General features: G+C 40.0%; 1 protein-coding gene across 49 annotated transcripts in view; it reads left to right on the top strand.

The window, feature by feature from the left end:
- Positions 1-19,720, top strand: part of LOC108427456 (protein tyrosine phosphatase receptor type D) — a 713,922-nt gene that overhangs the window by 316,352 nt on the left and 377,850 nt on the right. For all 49 annotated transcript variants that reach the window (XM_017697632.2, XM_037532739.1, XM_017697621.2 and 46 more), the window contains exon 8: positions 11,056-11,104. The gene's annotated coding sequence lies outside the window, so the exon portion shown is untranslated. The remainder of the gene's footprint in view (positions 1-11,055; positions 11,105-19,720) is intronic.

Genomic DNA, 19,720 nt, shown 5'->3' with positions numbered 1-19,720 from the left:
TACACTATATTGCGAAAAGTATTCGCTCACCCATCCAAATCATTGAATTCAGGTGTTCCAAACACTTCCTTGGCCACAGGTGTATAAAACCAAGTACCTAGGCATGCAGACTGCTTCTACAAACATTTGTGAAAGATTGGGTCGCTCTCAGGTGCTCAGTGAATTCCAGCATGGTACCGTGATAGGATGACACCTGTGCAACTTTGTGCCAAGTGTAAAGTTTGGTAGAGGGGGGATTATGGTGTGGTGTTGTTTTTCAGAAGTTGGACTTGGCCCCTTAGTTCCAGTGAAAGGAACTCTTAATGCTTCAGCAGATCAAGAGATTTTGGACAATTTCATGCTCCCAATTTTGTAGGAACAGTTTGGGGACGGCTCCGTCCTGTTCCAACATGACTGTGCACCAGTGCATAAAGCAAAGTCCATGAAGACATGGATGAGCGAGTTTGGTGTGGAAAATCTCAACTGGCCTGCACAGAGTCCTGACCTCAACCCAGCAGAACAGTTCTGGAATTAATTAGAGCAGAGACTGTGAGCCAGGACTTCTCGTCCAACATCAGTGTCTGACCTCACAAATGCACTTCTGGAAGAATGTTTAAAAATTCCCATAAACACACTCCTAACCCTTGTCGAAAGCCTTCCCAGAAGAGTTGAAGCTGTTAAAGCTGCAAAGAGTGGGCTGACATCATATTAAACCCTATGGGTCAAGAATGGGATATCACTCAAAACAGTGTACGTCAAAAACTCAAAAAGTAATTTTTTTTCCCCAGATGAATATCATCAATATCATAGTGACCTCTTTTTTATGCACGTATTAGCAATTAGATCAGAATTATTAGCCCAAAGTTCATGACCACTTTAGTACAATATTTTGCAGCGTGAAGCTAAAGAAAAGGCATGCTAACAGCTAATCTGGACCACAGCAGCAAATGTCTCTGAGCACCAGCTTGGGATGTGTATATGCTATTGAGAGACCAGCAAGTTTCGCATAGTTCCCTTTGTTGCCTCTGGAGACTGTTGGGTAGCATTTATGAACCTTTTTTATATTTTCCTCAAGCACACTTCACCTCATCACACTTCTCTCCATTCATGTAATATGACAGGATCTAATATAGCAGAAACCCATTATGAGCCTCTATTCTACACATATTTCTACCAGTTCTAACAATCTGAGCAAAATGGTTAGCATAAAGTCCATTACAGCCGCCATCCACTCTGCATTAAGGTCCATTATACAGCCTTAAACTAAAGAAAAAGAATGCTAACGGCTAATCCGAAGCTCCACAGGGCTAGCCCTTGCTTTCTATGGGGTAAATAAGTGACATGTCTCATTAAAGTGATAAATGGTTTGTGCCGATGCCCAGATTTTTAGTGTCAGAGCCTCGCGGCAGACCAAGCTCGACCCGGAACGCTAAAACGTGTCACGGTGCGAAAGAAAAGAGCTGAGGCAAGCAGTGCTAGCTGCCAGCAGTAGTGCTATCGCTCTCGTTTTTACTCTCTTTCTTCACACACTCACTCACTCAGGGGAGTCATTTCGGCCTTAGCTTCAAGTCATTAAACCTAGTATTGGATGCTAGCACTCAAAATGCTAGCCACTTGTTTACAGTCTTCCCCAGGGAAAAGAGGGCATTTGTGATTAGCTAAATAGCTTTACATTATTATTCAGAAGCCCATAATGAACTTCCAAAGTGCCCAAACGCCCAGACCGTGTATTCATCTCGCCAGCTAGAAATACCTCTTGTGAAATGGAGTGATAGTTTATAACGAGTTGGTCAATAGGGATGATTTAGCCCATACATCATTGTCAGCATGGTAGCTGTGGATAAAACTGGACTGTACCACAGAATAAGCTGTTGTGTCCTAGGACTTCAAAGTCAGTGCCAGTGTCTGCATTTGTATGTTCTGTAAAGTTAAGGAAAAAGCACTCAGTTATATTTGGAGTGAGCTTGCATTATTGATGGGGGGTGGGCATTTTTCGGTGAGTAGCATAGTAGATATGGCTTTTTTTACCCATCTCTTTTGAGGTCATTTTTGAAACATTAACAAGGTTAGCCCAGGATAAATGTTGTAAGTCCAGTATTATTGCTTACTCACAAACAACTGCTTGTTTAGCAATAAAAAAAGAAATGTTGCAGTTGTTAAATGTTTATTTATTGTATATATTTATTTTATTGCAAGAATTTAAGCAGAAGACTCAACACGTGTGTATCTTTTTTAGTATTTGGTGTGTCACTCTTTGCCTTTTTTACTACATCTTTTTTTTTTCATTTTTGGGATGTTTCCAAACATATTAAAGGCATTTCCATTTGTAGTATAATATATATATATATATATATATATATATATATATATATATATATATATACCACAATACATTTTTAGAGCCAGTTTAACTATGATGTTTTCTTCATTGTTATTCCAAGTTATTGTTGTCCCAATTATGTTTCATAAAAACAAATTTGAGAAAAAGTTTAACTTGTGCAGTTTTATCTTGTACTCAATTCAGTTAAACTTTTAAGCCTTAATAATAATTCCTTTAATAGTTAAAAGCCAATAGTTCTTTTTAATGAATTGTGGTGAATTATATTGTACTGCACAGCCTGAAGCAGTACGCATTTAATTAAGATTTCCTTTAATGTAATAACAGATGTTTCTTTAAGAATGGACTGTGGCTAATCACACACACACTCCTGTGCAACCTGAAGCCATTGCAGTTGGCTCTTCTTTCTTTCTTTTTTATGCCTCTAGCTTAGAGTGCTCTGAGTCTGCGGCCCAGATTTCTCAGTCTTTTGTGCTAAACTCCTTGTCTTCTTGACATGTATGTCTGTTTTTGCACATTTGTCAACCTGGCGTTGTACTAATATCAGAGCTAAAGGAAGGCTAACATACAGAGAGAAACAAATGACTTTGTAAAGTGATTTTTTGCAAAAACTCATTTCATTTTTGCATGTGCGAATGGTCAGTCATAACACATTCCTGCAGTGCAGTGACGTATATCTGATAGCATCAGGCAAAATATCTGATGATATTATTCATTAATATTATTTCGCCCTTTCCACTAGTGCACAATTATGACTACTTGACAAGAATTCAGTCTTCTAAATGTTATATTGATTAATGATTAATTGTGTGTGTGTGTGTGTGTGTGTGTGTGTGTGTGTGTGTGTGTGTCTCACAGTGATCTCCAGGCTTTTATTCATCTCTGAACATACACATACACTTACTGCATTCAGCAGGGGGTGGAGGGGTGTGGGCAGTGATGGCACTTTTCTTCTGATTATGGCAGTCTGCTTCTTTCTCTTTGCTTCCTTTCTCTGAGGCATGCACACTGAGTGTGCAAGCGGCACTCTTGATTACACTCCTCCTTACTGCCCTCAGACCACATGGTGATGCATGAAAGCTACATAATGTAACACAGATCTGACTAAAGCACTTTGTTTTTTAAATTAGCAACTGTTATTAATTTGTTATTAATTATTCAGCAACTACTGTTAATTAGTAATTATTTAGTAACTACAACAAATTATTCAATAAAGTTCTTTTTCTATTACTCAATAACTTCTAAATTCTATTTGTCAGTATCTACTGTGAATGATTGAGGATCTACTTTTAATATTTCATTAATTACTATAAATCTACTATATAAATTATGTAGTTTGAAAAATAAGGAAATGTGGACCAATATACAGATCCGTAATCAGTTGAATTATTTTAGAGACTCTACATTAGAGTATAGAACCATGATTCTACTGTGTTGGAGTATTTTAAATTACATTGATGGATTTCAGTTCTCTAGTTTTTTCAAACCTTAGAAGCCCCAGCCAAACAGCTTTACTATGTTTGCGAAACAAAAACTACTGAATTGTTAAGTTAAATGATGAGTTGAATTTGTATTTTTAATCAGCTATACGGCCATTTTAAACGCTTGACAACCTTTAATGTCAAATGAAGACCAATGGAGCACAATTTTAAATTACACAGATTTTTTTTTTCTTTTTCAATTTGTCCAGTATTTGGGCAAATTATTAAGCCTAAAATAATAATTATGTTGTCAATTGAAGACCAGCACATTTTGAAATTTTGAAAAGCCCCTAATAGATGATCTATAGATGTTCAATTTACTATCAAACTATATCGTGTTAGGATTAGAATTAGTACCTGGGTTAGGTTTAAGGTCAGCATTAAGGTTACTTGGATTTCCATTGTGCAGGCTTTTGTCAGCCCAAGCAGGTTTATTGTGATGCCAAGGTAAAACAGTCATGTTTTAATTATACTGGGGAATTTCAGTTTTCACATTTTTAAAATCCAAACAGCTCATATCACCAATTAAAGAGCAGATGCTGTGATGCTGTCCTATTTTAAATTAAGCAGGTGAATTTCCTTTTGTAAAGTTCTGTGGTAGGATGAGATTTCTCTGTGAGAACCTTTTACATGCATACAAAATAAATATGTGTTTAATTACATACTTTAAGTCTGTGTATTTTGACAAAATCTCAGTGCCCAGCAGGTTCTCACTAGGTTGAATGGGCAGCATTGTTACCATCAATATAGCATCTCATCCTGAAGTATTAGACCCATATTGCAGTATTGCAGCATTACAGGAAAGGAAATCCAGGAGTTCTGGGAGCTGCAGAAAGATGGTAATACATCATACGAAATCCTTTGAATACCATCACTGCTCATGGTCTATTGCTGTTGATGCTTAAAGTGTTTCAGAAGTGCCTCCCCCACATCCACTTACATCATGTTTTTCAGCAGCCATGAAAATGAAGACTGTGACTGCAGCAGTGTTTGAGTGTGTGTGTGTGTGTGTGTGTGTGTGTGTGTGTGTGTGTGTGTGTGTTTTTGGCATGATATATAAAACGTTTACATCCTGGCCCTGAATATCTACCACATAGGCTCTTAAATACATATGCCCCTGAAGGCCTTCAATACCTGGATCAGGTGTACTAGATTTGGGTTCGAGCTGACCTCTGCAGTGTGGGAGGCAGTAGGACGAGTATTGGGCAACCCAAACATAGATATATTTAATACATTTGAGAAATGTGGGTTATTACGCATATGTATTACACACCTGACATATATAAATCAATCAATTACTCATCAATCAAACAATCAGCCAGCCTTTATTTAAACTCGCTGTAGAGGGTGACCCTCATTTACAATGTAGTCAAGCATTATACAAAAAACAAGGCATTTAAAAGAGTAAATATAAGCTAATTATGTTAAAAGTATAAATGAGGCCCCGACAAGTTAGACAACTTTAAGATAAGTAATAAATAAACTATTAGGTACGTTAGTACTTAAGGTAATAAAAATAAAGTAGTAGAAAGATGAAAAAAAGTTGCAGTTGCAGGCTGAGTGGAGGTGGTTAGAAAGAAAAGTTTAAAACAGTTGAGTGGTTCACTGTAGCAAAAAGCAGATTTTCCCAGTTCAGTAGAAGCTCCTAGTAACTGAAGTGTGATCCAGTCACCTGAACATGTTTGATTTCCGTAGTTCACAGAAAGCATTAATGTGATGCAAGGTGGCATATGACGATCAGACGATGTAGATAAAGAGGAGCCAGTGTGTTTACTGCCATTCATTCAACCTACTTTTTGATCCAATGTGAGGTGATGAGTGCTGTAGGGGTCTCTGATGAGTAGACTCAAACCAGAGTGAATGACTGTATGTAAGGCCTTGAGACATTTGGCAGATACCTCTCTGTATATTACATTACTGTAATCAGTTATTGATGATAGAGTAGTCTCAAAAGTTCATGTGCATTGTGAAACACATTTTGTTTTGATCCATTAGAACCAAGTTTCTGTCTTGATTTGCAGACTATTTTACAAGTATGATGTTTAAGTCGCTCTGGAGCGTCTGCCAAATGCCATAAATGTTATATGTACATTTGTCATCCAGCCATATAAGTAACCCTTTCGATTCTGGATGTCTTCAGGCTATTGAGATTCAGAGAATTAAAATGAAAAGTTCTGGAATACAGAATGAATTTGGTCTTCTTCACCTTTAAAAGTAATTTATGCACTTAGAGAACTGTAAAGCAACAAAAGAACACTTATTTTTTCACTGCTGCATGTAAAGAATCAGCAGAACAGTATAAAATAGTGCCATCTGCATATATCTGTATATGATCAACTGTGTAAAAAGCATGGGAGAGATCTAATAAAAAAGGGCAACACTATGCTTTTTCTGTCTTTGACAGTAAAAAGTCCATTTAAAACAAGCATAACAGTGGATATAGTACTGTGTTTTTCTCTAAAAAAGAAAAAAAAAAAGCTTCTTGACTTGAGCTTCTAAGATTTTGGCTAAGCATGTCGATGTAGATGTAAGTCGATAATTATCTAGATCTGATGCCTCACCCGTGTAGTGGAATATGCTGGACCAGATATGAAAATAATATTACAAAAAATGTAAAGTCTCTTTCAGCAGTATATAACAATATTGCTAACAAAATTATTCTTATCTAAGAGGCTGGGGAGCTCCTGCATGATATCACAGACCTTAGCACCTGAGAAGTAGTGGGTGACGGCCTAGTGGTGTTTAATGTTTCTGACAATAGAACCTCCTAATATCAGGGATATTATTGGAGTGGGGCAGCAGGTACGTCGACTGACAGGTTCCCGGAGTGTGAAGAGGTGAATTGGCCAAAGGTAGCGTATAGTGGTGGTGTGCAGCAGCACCAGCAGCGGTGAACGACAGGATGACCATGCAGTCATACTCAGAGGAGCGAAGCTGAGGAACCAAATCTTTGGCTGAGCTTGAGTGAATGACCACAGAGGGGATACGATATCCAACCCAATCGAAGCATTGGCATGTGCTGACCCCAGCACTGAATCCAGAAATTCTTCATCCCTTTAATTTGTTATGGCAAGGAGATTCTCCTGTCAAGTTCAGAAATCCTTTGACTGAAATAAGCACAGCCATCACACCCAGCTGAAGAATTAAGTGGAGGCCAGAAGCGTAGCCACGGGTAGGTTTTGGTAGGCCTGGCCCTACACGTAACATAAATCAAAAGGTACATTGTAGTGTATCAAGTCTGGTTAACTGTAGAATTAGCCTACCTTCCCATTAGCTGGAGTTTGGTAGAGACAGACTTATACAGTATATTTTTAATTTATGCTTTTACGGTAATCAGTGTGGGCTGAGTGAAAAAGTTACAAGCAGGAAGACAGAGTGAGGTAAATCAATAACATCAATGTAAAACTGTTATCTGTGTTGGTATAGATTTCAACATAAATTTTCATTGCCTGCCATGGCAATTTGTTTTATTGTATATAGGTTATTATGTTGCTTAGGATTGCTCTGTTTTTCCTCATACTTCTACATTCTCGTCTGATTTTCACTTAATAATTATGTTGTCTTGGTCAGGCAAAAGTTGTGCCTGTGGTGAGCACATGCTTTATACTGAAGGATGCTGCTGGTTCATGAAGGGAAGGATTTATGCGAATCCAGCATTCTGGTTAAGGTCAGTTGAACTTCATGAACCAGCAGCAGCTATTTTTTTGTATCAGGACAGAAGCATTGGATGATAATGATGACTGCATTGTCTTCAGTAGTGGGCTAAAACCTGATGTTGTGACACTGCGGGGTGTAGCATGCTTTGAAATTGTATCTACCAAGTAGACCTACCCACTTTTTGACAGGCATGCACAGAAATTTATTTCTGCCTACGCCACTGGTGAAGGCATGGTCATAGAAGACTTCCAACCTTCCCAACTGAAACCAAGAAAGGTTCATGGACTAAATTAAGCAGTAGCACAGCTCAGGGAACACAACAAAATAAAATAGAAATAAAGAAGTAAAACGTAAATAAGAATAAAATAAAGGTAAATGGAAATCCTACAAACACAGTTACATTCTAGTACATAGGCTTAGATATAATGATGACATCATCCCTGCATCCACTTTCTTAGGTGATGTGTGCTGTTTGAGCACTTTTTTTTCACACTCTCTTTGCTGTTGGCTTTGCTCTGATTTATTCACTCAGCTTTTCCACGGAAGCCATTTTCCAGAGCTGCCAGAGTGTCAACACAATTATCCTAATTAGCATTAATTCAACATGGCTGGAGCCGTTTGGCTAACGAAGCAGAATGAGAGCGCTAAGGAGAAGAGGAGTGTCCTCTGGTCCCATTCCCTGCTCCCAATGCAAATGACACTCAGATGTAACAGCCACCGCTCCGATTGATTCCAGCTCTCAAATGTGACGCAGCAATAGGAAGGCTTAACTTTTTGTAAAGAGAGTTTATAAGCTTGGTTTTCTGATTACCCTTTAGCAGTGTGTTGTTGATATTATTAAAACACTGTAATAATGTAACATGCATTAATTTAGAGCAGTGTTAGTTACGTACAGTATTATAGTTAAGATCAATTGATATTCTGTATTAACAGGTTCTAGTCAGCACTCTTTACTTTTTGTTTCAATGTCAAAAAATCACAAAAATGGCAAAAACAGTAGCTCAGCTCTTAGAAGTCTATAATTTGTTGTTTTATCATACTATGTAAGCATAAATACACACAATTACGTAGTAATAACACTATACATCAGTGTTTAAAATTGATAAAAACATGGCAAAAAAAGTTAAAATTTGGAACAGTATGCACAATAAAATCTCATTTCCAGCTCCTAATTTCAACTCTGAATCATACTAAAATATCTACTTACAGATACAATCCAATTGTAATCCAGTTTATTGCAGAAAATTCTAGATAAAATTACGTTTTCATCACTCACAATATGCATGACGTCTAAGAGTCTCAAACCTTTTCTGCTTTTTGTAAATTGAGGTAAAAATAAATATAAAACTGTATAAAAATTCTCAAACCTGAGGTGTGTTTAGCCCGTGCAAAAACTTTTGAAGGAACAAACTTGCTTATCCCAAAATCCCACGCTGCTTGCGTAGTCAGCACACACTCTCACCGGATGTCTGATTCCCAAAATTCCATTACCTTAAGCTTCTTAATCTTGATGTTCTGAGTGTTCAGACGCAATCTCGTTGGAGGGCGAAGTATGACACACGGGCCCCTGCACTTTCCTTTGCGCTTTGGGGGATTTGACAATGTAATTTCCAGCCCGAGAGAGAGATGTTATCATTAATTCTAAATTTGCACATTTTTGTGGTTTGATGATCACAATATTACAGCCCGGTCAGCTGTGTAATCTGCTGTCGCCATTATAAGCAATAACTGTTGTTTTAAAATGGTTTAAAATGTCACTCAGTTGTAGATGATGTCGTCTTTATTTGTATATTTAGATGTGCTACCCTTTTTTGTTAACCATTTGTACGCACCCTGTTTTTTTGTTGTACACAGCAGCTTTAACTAGCAGGCTCATGTAATGTACAGGAGCTTGAAGCACAGAAATGTTAACATGCATTTGAGTTCATTTGGGCATTTCCAGACATGTCAGTAATTTTCTGCAGGAGTGTGCACAGATCAGGTAGATGTGGATAACACAAGACAAAACTTATTCAGAACCCTATCAACAAGCTTAAGAACTGCAAGAAAACGAGGTATGGTTCTCAGAACAAGTACTTCCACAACTTCCTACCCACTTTTAATGTGTTCACACTGGTATAAGAGAATGATGTAATGTTTTGATGTAAATGATGTAAAGGGTAAGAGCTATGAGAGGGTGCTGTAGAAATGTCAGATGAGAATCAGATGTCTATGCAGCATTGATGTTAGAAGACTTATTGTGTTATGCATGTAAGTAGTGCAAAATGTTCTATAGTAACTGGGTATGTTACATTAAAGCAAAGATCATGTATAAGGCATATCAAGTCTATGCCTAGTCACAGCAGTGGAGCTTAAATTGGGGTATTTCCCATATGTTTAAAGCAACATTACATGAGAATTTGTTGTTCTTTTCGCTCCTTCTAGAGTTCCAGAGTGTATTTCTTTGTTATTATTGTGTGGCTGCACATCTTTGGGTACAAATGTTCTGCATGCAATAGTTTTGGGTAGATTTTGGATTTGGGACATGCTAAATCAAACACTTCATTCAAAAGCTGCTATTCTCACACTTTAAAAGGACCAGGCAGCCCTCTCTGTGTTCTTCATGGTTTCTGAGTGCTGCTGAGATTCCCCATTTCAAGGAGTCCTCTCTTTCTTTTCTCATCTCTCTCTCTCTCTCTCTCTCTCTCTCTTTCTCTCACTCCTTCTACTACCGACCGATGCTGTCAGAAAACAAATCTCTCTCTCTCTCTGTCTCTCTCTCTATCTCTCTCTCTCTCTCTCTCTCTCTCTCTCTCTCTCTCTCTCTCTCTCCCCGTGCTCTTTCTCTCAGTGTTCTGTGCTCTATAACTATCAGTGTAGTCTGCAGAAGCACTGATTGTCTGAACATTTCACCTGCATCCAATTCCTTACAGCAAGCCTAGTGCTGTACTAATACATGAGCTGCACTACAGTTCCCAGCATACACTGCAACATAATGTTCCCTCTGACCCACTTCTATGGCCCAGTGGTTACACAAAAGTAAAAGATACCTGGTGTTTAGTTCAAGCAGACAGGCAGTTTTCTTTTTTCAATATCTCCTGGAACGTTAAAGAAGTTTAACGGTTATGTGTAGATAATGTAGCCTATTCTTTTATACGAAACACTTGTTTCTTGAATAATTGAAGTTTTCAATGCCTACTTTACTGTTGCAGTTTTTGTATATTTTGAATGAATACTGGTCAGGTGGGTTCATAGCAAAATGTTAAGTAAAAATGAAAAGAAAAAAAAAGCACAGTCGGCCCATGGATTTGTTGAGAATTTTTAATATGGCACTTTTAGTGGCTGAGTTTGACATCCCTGGTCTAGACTGTGCTCATAGACTGTTAAAAGTGATTTGATCTTTTAAATTAAAAAAGTATATGATGTAGTTTTGGGTTTATTGGAGTAAGTTAACAGAATGTTACTTGATACTTGTATTAATTTATCTAATTTTTTAAAAGATTTTAAGGCAGTTTAACATTCCAAAGTTAAAACATTGAATCATGTTTACTGGCTATGATTAGCTGAAATGAATGTGAATAAAAATGAAAACATCTTATGTTAATGCTGTATTGCTTGTAGGTCTCAGGGGAGAACATGTTCCACTGACTTTCAAATCTACAACCTCAAGGTAAGATACACTTTTCTCTTTCTCTTTTGCCTCGCCTTACTTTTTCTTCTCTCATGCTGCTGATGGAGAAGATTTTGCTGGTTGGTATTGGTTTGGGAGAGCTGTGCTGTAGCCCGTGGTTTCAGCTAGTTAGTAGTTTTGTTCAGTGCTTGCTTATCATCCAAAAAAAAGTATTTTTGGAGTTATAGGCTATTGCAGTGTAACTTTTGGCTGTTGTGAATATAAGCCTCAATTGATATTATGAGACACTAGTATAAAAGCTCTAATGGTATAAGAAATTTCTTATTGTTTGACTTTGCTAATTGTGTCTTTTCTTCAGTGGGTAAACATTAAGTAGACTATTGGTATTACTGTAATTTTGCTGTTAGTTTACATGACTATATTATTAATTGCATGTGTAGTACATTATTAGTTACATAGTTGTTATTTCATCAGAAGGTTAACCATTAGAAATGTAGTTTTTTTTACACTGTTTAAATGTAATTAAAACATCATTAATTACATAGTTAGTACATATTTAGTTACCTAGTTATTATTTCAAGAGGCAAAATTTGTTTTTCAAAATTTGTTGGCAAAATGAAAGGGATGACTTTCTCTTCCACAGATCAACATCGTGTACATAGTTGTACATATATTATATGTATATAGTTGTATAAATAAAATTTTAAAAAATTAATTATAAAATATCTCCTGTTATACTTACAAACGCAAATATGGTATGAACTGACAGTTTAGAATCTGCAGTTTCTACACAATTTCCCCACTTGTTTGAGTGAATTATAAGTGAGAAATTGAAATCACCAGTGGTCACTGTATGCTCTAAAGGGTCAACACTGCTTTGTACTTATTAAGTGTAAACAAAGAAAGGAACTACATTTTTTCACATATTTACTTTTCTGCATTTTAGACTGAGAGTTTCATCATGTTAATGAAGGGCAGGATTTTAAAGCTGTATTACTCTAGTTAAGAGCATGTTGCCATGTTTGGCATTTTAACACATTGTAAATCTGAGTTGTTATGGACCAAACATATTGTTTTTTAACATTTGTAAGCTGTGACATAATGAGTAGAGTGGATGGAAGATGAAAATAATGAGAATCGCTGGAAAGTCACCACACTTCTTTTATTTATTTATTTCTTTGTTTGTTTTTGCAATGCAGTGCCCGAAATGACTAATTAACGCACCTACATATATTCAGCTTGTTCAGTCTTTCAAAGATTCAGGTGCTAATAGGAATTCTGTCAATCAGTTCTTGTATACACCAACCTGTCTGTCTGTTTAACAGTTTGAATAACTGAATGCTGCATGAAAAGCAAGGTTATGTGTTTGGTGTCTCTGAACTTGGTTTAAGTAAACAGTTCTTGAACTTGTCACAGTTCAACTTTGTTTGCTGCAGTCAAAGGTCTTTCATACATTATTTATTGTATGTGCATTTGTATTCCTTGGCCAGTTTATTACAAACCCCTACGCTGTGCTTCCACTCACTGGCCACTTTATTAGCAACACCTACCTTGTATTTCCACTCACTGACCACTTTATTAGAAACCCCTACTTTGTACCTCCACTACTGGCCACTTTACTAGAAACCCATACACTGTACTTCCACTCACTGGCCAGATTATTAGAAACACCTACCTGGTACTTCCGCTCACTGACCACCTTATTAGAAACCCATACCATGTATGTCCACTCACTGGCCACTTTATTAGACACACCTACCTTGTACTTCCACTCAGTGGCCATTTTATAAGAAACACCTACCTTGTACTTCCGCTCACTGACCACCTTATTAGAAACCCATACCATGTATGTCCACTCACTGGCCACTTTATTAGACACACCTACCTCGTACTTCCACTCAGTGGCCATTTTATAAGAAACACCTACCTTGTATTACTTCCTGCCTTGTAGCTCATCTATTGCTACATAATTTACCAACCCTTCTCTACCTCTGTAATTATTTAACAATTTCTGGGCACAGGATTGCTGTTGACCAGTTATTATTTGGGTGGTGGACCATTCTCAGCACAGCGGTAACTGAAGTTGAGAGGGGTCCACTACCCAAAGATGCTCAGAAACTGGCTATCAGGCTTGCTAAATGACTGACACAGACAAATGGGCTACAGTCTCACTGACACAGTGGAGCTAGAAGAGAAGGGTTTCTAATAAATTTGACATGTTTATGCTGCTGCAGCAGACCTGAATCGAGCATACTTACTGAGGAACTGAATCAGAGAAAACTGTGTGGAAACCAGTCATGTGTAAAATGTATCCCTCCTGATGAAGATGAGGGTTGTGGTCTCTTTCAAAGTTGTCGCACGACAGCTGGTTGCAGGCTGGCGTTACTAATATAGCAGAATGCGACAAAGTTGTCTGATGCATTAAAGTGGTTATTAGCGATCTAAAGAAGTTAACAATGGAGTATATGCTCAGGAAGCATTAAGAAGGTAGACGCATTAGAATTAGGGCTGCATGATGCATCGTTTATTTGTTATCATGATATTGGCCTTTGCATTACTGCAGATTCTGCATTACATCCTGACCCAAAAGTTCATGGTTCTTCACTTTAGTGAAAAGGGTTCTATATAGTATGAAAACTAGGTTCTATTACAACAGTAGCAGAACACCTTTTGGTGCTACTTTGAACCATTAAAAATATTGTTTAAAGAAGCATATACCATGCACACTATTTAACACATGCAAAGCACTATTTAAGCATTCACATGGTTCTATATACAATCATTTCCTTTACTGAAGAACCCTTGAAGAAAGTTTAGGAAAACTTTTTTCTTGATAGAGAACCTGATGGTTCTTTAAAAAAGAAAAAGAAAAGAAAAATAAAATGAACACACATATCTCCTTTTCACAAAAGCAATATGGTATGTGCTCTGTATTGTACACTCTTAACAAAAGCGTTCTATACACTGGCAAAGAAGGGTTCTGTGACCTTGTAACAACAGTGGCATGCTTTTTGGTACTATATCATGCCATCCATCCATCCATCCATCCATCATCTTCCGCTTCTCCGGGGTTCGGGTCGCGGGGGCAGCATCCTGAGCAATGAAGCCCAGACCTCCCTTTCCCCAGCCACTTCCACTAGCTCCCTGGGAGGGATTCCGAGGCGCTCCCAGGCCAGCTGGGCGATATAGTCACGCCAGCGTGTCCTGGGTCTTCCCCGGGGTCTCCTCCCCGGTGGACTTGCCTGTGACACCTCCCAAGGGAGGCGTCCAGGAGGCATCCTAACAAGATGCCCGAACCACCTCAACTGGCTCCTCTCGACGTGAAGAAGCAGCGGCTCTACTCCGAGTCCCTCTCGGATGACCGAACTTCTCACCCTATCTCTAAGGGAGAGTCCAGCCACCCTGCGGAGGAAACTCATTTCAGCCGCTTGTATTCGCGATCTCGTTCTTTCGGTCATTACCCAAAGCTCATGACCATAGGTGAGGGTGGGAACATAGATCGACCAGTAAATCGAGAGCCTTGCCTTATGGCTCAGCTCTTTCTTTACCACAACAGACCGGTAAAGAGCCCGCATCACTGCTGACCCAGCACCAATCCGCCTGTCAATCTCCCGCTCCCTTGTACCATCACTCGTGAACAAGACCCCGAGATACTTAAACTCCCCCACTTGAGGCAAGAGCTCATCCCCGACCCAGAGAGGGCTCTCCACCCTTTCCCGCGTGAGAACCATGGCCTCGGATTTGGAGGTACTGATCCTCATCCCGGCCGCTTCACACTCGGCTGCAAACCGATCCAGTGAAAGCTGAAGTTCACGGCCTGATGTCCCCAATAGGACCACATCATCTGCGAACAGCAGCGATGTGACCCTGAGGTCACCAAACCGGACACCCTCCATCCCCTGACTGCACCTAGAAATTCTATCCATAAAAATTATGAATAGAATCGGTGACAAAGGGCAGCCCTGACGGAGTCCAACTCTCACTGGGAAAAAGTCTGACTTACTGCCGGCCATGCGAACCAAGCTCCTGCTTTGTTTGTACAGGGCCTGAATGGCTCGTAGCAAAGAGCCATGTACCCCGTACTCCCGAAGCACCTCCCACAGAATACCCCGGGGAACACAGTCGAATGCCTTCTCCAAATCCACAAAGCACATGTGGACTGGTTGGGCAAACTCCCATGAACCCTCGAGAATCCTGGAGAGGGTAAAGAGTTGGTCCAGTGTTCCACGACCAGGGCGGAACCCGCACTGCTCCTCCTGGATCCGAGGTTCGACTATAAGCCGGACTCTCTTCTCCAGTACCCTTGCATAGACTTTACCAGGGAGGCTGAGGAGTGTGATTCCCCTGTAGTTGGAACACACCCTCCGGTCCCCCTTTTTAAAAAGAGGCACCACCACCCCAGTCTGCCAATCAAGTGGCACCACCCCCGATGTCCACGCAATGTTGAAAAGGCGTGTCAGCCAAGACAGCCCCACAACATCCAGAGCCTTGAGGAACTCGGGACGGATCTCATCCACCCCTGCAGCCCTGCCGCCAAGGAGCTTTTTAACTACCTTAGCGACTTCGGCCTCAGTAATGGACAAGCCTATTCCCGTGTCCCCAGACTCTGCCTCCTCACTGGAGAACGTGTCGGTGGGATTGAGAAGGTCCTCAAAGTATTCCTTCCACCGCCCAATGACGTCTTCAGTCGAAGTCAGCAGCACACCATCTCCACTATATACAGTGCTAGTGGCACACTGCTTTCCCCTTCTGAGTCGCCTGACGGTTTGCCAGAATCTTTTCGGAGCCGACTTAAAGTCACTTTCCAAGGCCTCACCGAACTCTTCCCACACCCGGGTTTTTGCCTTGGCAACGACTGAAGCCGCAGATCGCTTGGCCTGTCGATACCTGCCAGCTGCCTCTGGTGTCCTACAGGCCAACCATGTCCGGTAGGATTCCTTCTTCAGCTTGACGGCATCTCTCACCTGGGGTGTCCACCACCGGGTTCGAGGATTACCGCCCCGACAGGCACCAACTACCTTGCGACCACAGCTACAGTCAGCCGCTTCAACAATGGAGGAGCGGAACATGGCCCATTCTGAGTCAATGTCCCCCACCTCCCCCGATATCTGGTCAAAGTTCTGACGGAGGTGTGAGTTGAAGATCAATCTGACAGGTTCTTCTGCCAGACGTTCCCAGCAAACCCTCACTATACGTTTGGGTTTGCCTGGTCTGACTGGCATCTTCCCCCACCACCTGATCCAACTCACCACCAGGTGGTGATCAGTTGACAGCTCAGCTCCTCTCTTTACCCGAGTGTCCAGTACACATGGCCGCAAGTCCGCTGACACGACTACAAAGTCAATCATTGAACTGCGGCCTAGGGTGTCCTGGTGCCATGTGCACTTATGGACATCCTTGTGTTCAAACATGGTGTTCGTTATGGACAAACTGTGGTTTGCACAGAAGTCCAAAAACTGAACACCACTCGGGTTCAGATCAGAGAGGCCATTCCTCCCAATCACACCCCTCCAGGTCTTACTGTCATTGCCCACATGAGCGTTGAAGTCCCCCAGTAGGACAATCGAGTCTCCAGGAGGAGCACTTTCAAGCACCCCTTCCAAGGACTCTATGAAGGCTGGGTATTCTGAACTGCTGTTCGGTGCATAAGCACAGACAACAGTCAGGACCCGTTCCCCAACCCGAAGGCGTAGGGAAGCTACCCTCTCGTCCACCGGGGAAAACCCCAACATACAGGCGCCGAGTCGAGGGGCTATGAGAAAGCCCACACCTGCCCGCCGCCTCTCACCATGGGCAACTCCAGAAAAGAAAAAAGTCCAGCCCCTCTCAAGGAGATTGGACCCAGAGCCCAAGCTGTGTGTTGAGGTGAGCCCGACTATATCTAGTCGGTATCTCTCGACCTCGCGCACCAACTCGGGCTCCTTCCCCGCCAGTGAGGTAACGTTCCAAGTTCCAAAAGCCAGTTTCAGCAACCGAGGATCAGAACGCCAAGGCCCACGCCTTCGGACACTGCCCGATCCACAATGCACCGCACCCCTACTACTGCCCCTCCCATCGGTGGTGGGTCGATGGGAGGGGCTATATCATGCCATTTTAGACTTTTAAAAAGTCTTTGTAGAAACATATATGACAGGTTTTCCATAATTTTTTGAGTGTTTGAGGTTCTGTCTCAGCCCTTATGAGGATCATTACACAGTAAGAGCTGTTGCTAACATTTATCAGAAATGCTGCTGGTGATTCTGAAGAACATTTTCAGAAAGACCCTACTGACCCTGTTGTAAGACAAAGGAGAAAAAAGAGCTTGTAATATGGTGAAATATCAAAACTGAGAATTTGCTGACCTGTTCTGACTTATTTTATACTATTTATAAAAATGTCCTTTCTTTTATGAAGAATCATACTAAGGACACACATACACCCACAGACACATACACATGCAAAAACTCTCGGCTTGGCCCTGTGAAATAGGTTTGGCTTTATGCAGCGTCAAAGTTGGCCGTCAATAAAAGCATGACATGAATTTTTGTTTCATGATGTCCCCATTTCTCTGTCCTCCTTGCACTCTCTCTCTCTCTCTCTCTCTCTCTCTCTCTCTCTCTCTCTCTTTTTCTCTCTCGCCCTGTGGCTTATTTTGATCAATCTCACTCTCTCAGTCCATCATCATCTACATGTTATCCTCCTACATTTTCTGTAGAGTAGCGAGCTGACAGGCAACCCTTCTGTGTCCAATCCATTCCACACAAGCACAGTCTTATTGACACACGGCCGTAAACAGGCTTATTTTGAGTTTACATCAGAGATGCATTATTATGAAATATGGCTATTTACGCATCCCCTCCTTAGTGTGGCAGAGAGGTCATATGGAAGGGACGGCAAAGCGGGTCCGGATTTACAATTCTTCATGCCTGGTCCAAATCATGCTGGAAATTCAATGTGAAATTGCCCTGCAGTCTGCCGAATAGTGTCGGCCTCTGATGCACACGGCTCACAGTGAAAGGGTCATTTATATGGATTAGTTAATGTGCTTTTAGGGGGCAGAGAGAGAGGGAGCAGTTGGAAGAGGCCTGGGAACAAAAAAAAGCTTCTTTTCAGAGGAATCACTGACCTGTTTTCTTTTTATCTCTTTTATTTGTTTCTTTTCCCGTCCTTTGTCAGTGTTCACTTTACTGAACCGAAGCAAGTATTTGAATTGCTTACTTGATTTTTTGGTTGGTAAATAAATCAACAAATAAGTTTATAACAATTTCAGTGCAAATAAAGTTAATTCAATAAGCTCTAAATTCAAAATAAATATCATGCTTAAAAAGTATATTAAGTATTGAATAAACAATATGAAACAAAGAGGTTTTAATACAACAGAAAGTAAAGAAAACCTACATCAAAGTTATTTTAATTAAACAAAATGCTCTTAAATGATTTCTGATGTTGAACTCATTTTACATAACAACCTCTATAGGGAACAAACTTAAATATGGTGTGTTTTTATGCAGAATGTTTATTTATTTGCTGCATTTATCATATATAAAAATATAACATATGACTAGGGGTGCCAAAATGTGTTGATTTTCAGTAAGAATTCACGCATTGCTCACTGCAGTGTTTCATTTATGGTATATTCCTGAGATGATTTCTGAGCAAGATTTTTTTCACCATTTCAACTGGATGCTTATGTTCTAGATAGGAAATTAATGGCAGTTTTTTATAATAATTTTACTTATTTCATAGCTTTTGTAATGGAAAAAGCATCATACATTAGGTAACAGCATGTCTGGAACATCACAGGTCTAATACAGAGCCAAGATACTGTTTTAAAGCTTGGACTTTCCATACTTTGTCATCTGTTTTACAATTTTTGTTTTCCTTATATTCTCAACATAAGTATTTCTATTACTATATACCTTGGCATGAAAGTAACTATGAAGATATATTCTTTAAAATATGACCTTCATATTTATGTTAAGCTGTTTTGCCAAATGTGAACAAATCACAAATGGACAGACTCTTAGGATTACAATTTTGCAGGCCATTACGCTATAAAATGAATGAATGTTCAAAGAAAAGCAACAAATACAAAACACAGTCATGTATAATGCGGATAGCAACTGACCAGCACAATTCCCATACATACTGCAGTTTATCATTCAGTCAGTAGAAAAAGTCATCAGTTTTATTTGTAATGTGAATGAAAAATACAGGAGTCAAAAATAAAACCCAGGGTAATCAAAAATAATTAAAACTATGAGTTTGATGCTTTAGAATTCTTCTTAGCCATTTGAACCCCAGGCTTATTATTCAGTCACTTAATATTTACTGTTCTAGTATGGATTGTCTATTTATGAACTACTGCAAACTATTCTGTACCTACTATGAATTATTAAAAAGTAATCAGGAACCATTATGAAGTATTAAGTAAGATTAAGAGATACTTTTTTTGATCCCACAACCGGGGAAATTCCACCTCTGCATTTTACCCATCCGTGAAGTGAAACACCACATACACACTAGTGAACACACACACTAGGGGGCAGTGAGCACACACTTGCCCGGAGCGGTGGGCAGCCCTATCCACGGCGCCTGGGGAGCAGTTGGGGGTTAGGTGTCTTACTCAAGGACACCTCAGTCATGGACTGTCGGCCCTGGGGATCGAACCGGCAA

Source organism: Pygocentrus nattereri, chromosome 22, assembly GCF_015220715.1.
Source record: "Pygocentrus nattereri isolate fPygNat1 chromosome 22, fPygNat1.pri, whole genome shotgun sequence".
Lineage (NCBI taxonomy): Eukaryota > Metazoa > Chordata > Actinopteri > Characiformes > Serrasalmidae > Pygocentrus > Pygocentrus nattereri.
Note: the sequence above shows the minus strand (reverse complement) of the source record. Positions and strands in the feature narration are given on the sequence as shown.